The sequence below is a fragment of the Haemaphysalis longicornis genome, unplaced genomic scaffold (assembly GCF_048455015.1).
Source record: "Haemaphysalis longicornis isolate Haplotype H1 unplaced genomic scaffold, Haemaphysalis longicornis Haplotype H1 scaffold_1, whole genome shotgun sequence".
NCBI classification, from domain to species: domain Eukaryota; kingdom Metazoa; phylum Arthropoda; class Arachnida; order Ixodida; family Ixodidae; genus Haemaphysalis; species Haemaphysalis longicornis.
This window is the reverse complement of record NW_027526203.1, coordinates 28,327,273-28,333,272: the sequence shown is the minus strand read 5'-3', so window position 1 is coordinate 28,333,272 and position 6,000 is coordinate 28,327,273.

Here is a 6,000-nt window from a genome sequence, read left to right as displayed (position 1 = left end):
GTCAGACTAAGCAATGCAAGTGACCAGCGGAGGATCAGGCAGATGTGTGCAAAGCTGACTGCTAAGGCTAGCCCCATTGCCGCAGCCTGGTGAAACGGTCCCATACCAAGGACTACCCCAGCAAAAACCGTGAGGGTGCAACTTATGCAGCGGGAGCATTCTAGTTTTAGTACCTCAATGTGGACATTTCAGACTGTATCCCCACCAAGTTTCATGTTGTTCGAGCAAGAATTTCTGAGTCTGCCAAAGAAATAAACTTTCAATTGCGTTTTTCTCAGCTTGTTGTTTTTGTCCGTTTTCTGAGTTTGTGCACACTTATTTTCCCACTCAAAGTTGTCGTATCAGGATGAAATTTTGCACAGATGTTCATTATAACACGTAGAGTGCACAAATCTTGTTCATTATGCAATTTGTGTCCTTAGATATTTCTGACGGTCATAAAACAAAAATATACAGAACGAAAAAAGGCGCACTACCAGTCATTTTTTTTTCGTGGTGAGGAAAATGATGATGAGGCTTTTTCAGGTAGATTTGTGCACTCTGCAGTTCATAAGGAACCACCTAGGCTATTTTAAAAGTTTCAGAAAAAATTTTTACTATAAAAAAAAGTGTGCACAAAAAAGCCATTTTTCTGAAAGTCATGCTGCGTAACATTTTATCCGGAGTAGCTATTCAAAATCTGATTACATATATGACCAGAGGAGCTCAATCTCTATAAGCTGTGAAAATTTCAGCCTCCTAACTTCATTATTAAAAAAAAAGTTGTTTGGAGGAGCACGTCCCCTTAAGGGACAAATGATTAAGGGACAAGAAGAGAGCGGAGTGGGTCAGGGAACAAACACGTGTTAAGGACATATTAATAGATGTTGTGTTGTTGTGTTGTGTTTTGTGGCACATAAGCAACTAAGGCTATCATGCGCCAAACAAAAGGTTCGGTGTTTTTTGTGGATAATAACTAATTTCTTTATCTCGTTGGCCTAAGTAGATATAGGTTCTCTTGGGTGCTGTACCACTGTGCATACTTGGGTTGATTGGTCCATGCAAGGTCTGGCATCGTATTTCTTTCAACGCTATTTCCAATACGGGTGGGTTGCAGGATATCGTTAAGGGATAAGTAGTGTCAGTTTTGTGTCAGGATAAGTAGTGTCAGGATAAGTAGTGTCAGTTTTGCTTGTGTGGTGACTTCTTGTAGTTTGCGGCCTCGTGGACTTGAATCCGTATAGCCCCACGCTGTGTGGCGGCTATTAAAATCTCCAGCAACAACCAGGTGGCTATGTTTGTGGTCGTGTGCCACTCTTTTGACCCAATCGACCGATCCGATGTTCCTGCCTGGTTTCCAATATGTATTAATTACTGTCAGGGGTGTCATCGTACTCGTAGGTTGGCATTGTATGGCCACCGTTTCCTGTGTGTTGGTGTTCCATTCAGAGGTGTCGATCTGGATGGCTGGGATGCTGTTGTGGATGAAAGTTAGGGTGAGCACAGGAGTTGTGCTCTGTTGAGTGCGACGTTTGGTGTGAGTGATGGTGGGACTGCTGAAGATGGTGTAGTCCGGGATGGTATGACATCCGTGGGCTTCTTGGATGAGGATGATATCAGGCTGTTGTCCGGCCTTTTGTATGTGACATCTGAAGTCAGACTTTTTGCGTTTTAAGCTTCGGCAATTCCATTGCCAAATTAGTGTGTTCCGAGCTTGCTGGGGATTATATAGGTCATAGTCAGTGTCATTGGTTTCCGGTGTGATTGAGCTTTGGACAAGTACCTTCGTTGCTGATCGCATTTCATCTGGAGACAGGCGTTTGGTGGTCAGGCTAGTGAGTAATTGTTCCATGCGGTTCATCTGAGCCGTTAAGGCAACGATGGTAGACTGTAAACTGTCTATTTGGGCCTGATAGTGAGTCCGGAGATTTTCGATTTCTTGTTGCTGTTGTCGTATTATGTCCTTGAGATTCACATGTGGAGAAGTGGGTGGAGCGAGATTGGTTGCTGGGATAGCCGTTCCCGCGGGTGGTTGTGTTGTTGCTGTAGTCATTGGATTCATTTCGGTTTGCGTAATAATTTCCATGTATGATGGCGTGTGGGAATGGTGTGTGTGATGGGCTGGGAGGCATGGGTCACTTACCCTGGTTGAACTGTCGCCTCTGGCCTTTGAAGTGAGGAGGCGCCTCTTGGCTGGAGTTGGTTGAGTCACAGATTCCTCTCGCTCCTTGTTGAGAGTCTTCAGGCGCTGTTGCAGAGGTGTGGAGCGTTCCTTGCTGCGGCCTCTGCTTGAAGACCGGTGTGCCGAATGAGAGCAATCTTGGCTGGTGGATTTCCGGAGTGCGCTGAAGCGGTTCTGCAACTGAGGGTAGTTGGCGTCGTCCAATGGAGGTGGCGGTGGGTATTTGTTTGGCCATTGGCGAAGATGGGTGGCTCGTTCTTGACAAGCCTGCATGCATTCAGCAAGGTCTTCACCCGCTTCAAGGCGTGACGGCCATTTGGGGTCGCTGGGTGCATGATCCCCGTCACAGTTGATGCAGTGGGGACCATAGAGATTCATACTAATTTATACTAGAGGGAAATCAGGCACCACCGTCACGTACCAAATGGGCACGTTCCACTTGCCCTTCGCATGGCTCATGAACAGGCTGGAAAGTTGCCTCCAGCCGCAAAAAAGCAACAACATTACTGTAGAAGATTAGTCAAATTTGTTTTGTTATTATACAATTGGAGCTCCAAAAAGATTTATTTGACAGGGATTATTTAGAAGCTTCATGCAAGATGAACAAGAATAAGGTTTTACCCTTTCCTGTAATTTTGGCTTCGGAACAAAAAGGAAGCCTTGTGGCTAGCCAAGCCAAGTATGTGAGGAACATCACTAACTGCAACGGTCTAGCAATGGCGGCACCCACGACGGCCCATGATTGCAGCGCCAGATTTCCCACTAGTACTATATATTAATATGAAACTCTATGGGCATGCCACCAAGCTCTGAAGGTGGCATATGAAGCTTTAAATGTTTACTCGTTGGAAACACAAGACAATCAGCCTCAGATCAAAGAAAGCATTGGGAATAATTTATTAACTTACCATAATTACGTTCTAGCATCCATGTATAGATTTGGGTCAAGCAGTGTGAGAGTAAAACCAGTTAGATGAACCATACACATGAACCGTATTATTGCTCTCGGACTTCCTGTCTTGTACCCAATTCCCCATCGAAGACATAATGCTGGTCCTGGAATAAGTGTTGTGATGCGTTAGCGTTAATACAGTCCAAACACCTAGGTCATTACTGCGCACTTCCCTGGGATGTCTCACAGTATAGGTGTATCTATGCATTTTTCTGGTTCGTCAACAAAACCACAGTGCACCCTGGCTCCCTCAATTCTTCTTCACTTAAAAGAGCTTTGGGGTCCATATCATGCTTCAAATGGCCCATGATTTTGATAGTGCCCGCACAGTTATAGCCCACGCTGGCATGTCCTCCTGGAAGCAGCTCAGGACTAGGCCTCAAATGAGGCACCCACCATGACTGCTAGTGGCTGCGCCTATGGGAGTTTCAAGAACATGTCGGGGAAGCATTTTTTTCATCCTCGCTATTATTAAACAAAGATGATGAAGTTATCGAGTTTGCAGGGGGCATACCCAGACTTAATGTCACACCCATGTCCGTGTTTGGTGCGGGAATAGTATTGAATGATTATTTGCCCGTCTGCTAAGATGATGATGATGGTAGGATGTTTATGGCGCAAGGCCAACTGGGGCAAACAGCGCCAAAACAATTGTCGATGATAGGGGTGAAACCTTAAACACTAAGTAAAATCAGCAAAAGCAAAAGTAAAATCACAAAACGACAATGAGCATGGCTGGTGTATAGGGCCAGATTTCATGATGCATGATAGGAAATGAGGTTTAAAAACTTGACGTCGGACAAATACTCAAACACACGTTTCACGGAAACAATGGCATCATCACCTAGGAAAAACGATGGATGTAGGGGAATATGTTGTCTGTAGAGTTCTCTGAAGTGTTTGTGTCGTGTTGTGTGAAGTGCCTTGCATGTGATTAGTATGTGCACTACGGATAGGACCTCTCCGCACCGGCCGCACTGGGGTCTAGAAGATCCCGTCAGCAGATACGAGTGCGTCGCATGGGTGTGCCCTATCCGCAGCCTACCCAAGGCGACTTCCGTGTGTCTGTTGTGTGAGTCAGATGTGTACCGTCCCAAGTGTGGCTTTATTACATGTAGTTTGTTGTCTGTCTGTTCGTCCCAGTGTGTTTGCCATGTTCTGCGCAGGTGTTGTCTTATGTGTGGCTTGAGGTCTGTGTAGGGTACCGTTGTAATGTCCACAGTGTTCCTGAGTGCAGCAGCACCGGCCCTCTCGTCTGCCAACTCGTTCCCAGCGATCCCTGCATGTCCTGGGACCCAGCAGAGGACCAGCTCATGCTTCTTTGCATACACAGACATGATAGTGTTAAATACAAGATTAATTATGTGGTTTTTGGCGGGTGTATGCGATGACAGTGCGCGAACGACACTCAAGGAATCTGTGTAGATGATAGACTTTGGAATATGATTTTCAAGTATGTGTCGTACAATCAGTAAAATTCCATACGCTTCTGCAGAAAAAATTGATGTGTGCACGTTCATGGTTCTCGCTGCATTGAAATTAGGACCATGAGCAGCGCACGACACCATACTGGAGGTTTTAGAAGTGTCACTATAATATTCTGCACATGTGTATTTAAACTGCAAAGCCAGAAAGTGCTGCAGTATTGCAGCTCGTGGTACACGATTTTTGTCAAGTCTCATAAAAGAAAGGTCGCACGACACAGGGCGAGCTTGCCAAGGCGGTAAACTGTTTGAAAAGGATGACCTGTACACATCTAAAAACAAAGCACTGAGATCCGAGGCTCGCTCTCTCACTCTAAGTGAAAAGGGCAGAGGAACGGATGGGCGATTTACAAAGAGCAGAGATGTTGATGTATCGTTAAAGACAGGATAAAAAGGATGATTATTCAGCGATGAAATCTTAAAAGCATAAAGCAAGTCCATGTATGTTCGTTGGTTCTCAAGGCTCCACTTATTACACTCGACATAAAGACTCTCAGCAGGGCTAGTGCGAAAAGCACCCGACGCAAGCCGCAGCCCCAAGTGTAGCACTGGGTCAAGCATTCGCAATGCTGTTTTAGTCGCCGACCCATATACCACACTGCCATAGTCTAAACGAGACCCAACCAACGCAGTATAGAGCCGTAGTAGGAGTTCTTTGTCGGAACCATACGATTGATGGGAGAGAACCTTAAGTATATTCATTGTTTTCAGACATTTATGTTTAAGTTTCTTGATGTGTGGAATGAATGTGAGTTTGTGGTCAAACACAACACCTAAGAACTTGTGCTCCTTGTTCACAGGAAGCGACACGCCATTCAGAGTAATGTCTGGGACCGGATGGACCCCGCGCTTCCTGGAGAACACAACGCAGGAGCTTTTTGCAGGATTCAATTTAAACCCATTCTTGTCTGCCCAGCCGGCAAGCTTCTTGACACCAAGCTGGACTTGACGTTCGCATATTGACATATTACATGATTTAAAAGATATTTGCACGTCGTCTACATACATAGAATAAGAGATTGTTGGTGGAAGTGCCTTTCCCAGAGAGTTCATCTTTACGATAAAGAGAGTGCAACTCAACACGCCACCTTGCGGCACGCCATTTTCTTGGACGTGAACCTTTGAAAGTGCACAACCAACTCTTACTCTGAACGCTCTCTCCGACAAATAACTAACAAGGGTGTTCAACATATTACCCGAAACACCGAATGACCTGAGGTCACTAAGGATCCCATAACGCCAAGCGGTGTCGTAGGCCTTCTCGAGGTCGAAAAAGACAGTTAAGCAGTACTGCTTATGCACGAAGGCATCTTTGATGTATGAGTCAAGTGCAACCAGTTGATCGTTCGTCGATCGCCCCACCCTAAAGCCTGCCTGGCAGCTCTCGAGAAGACCATTGTACT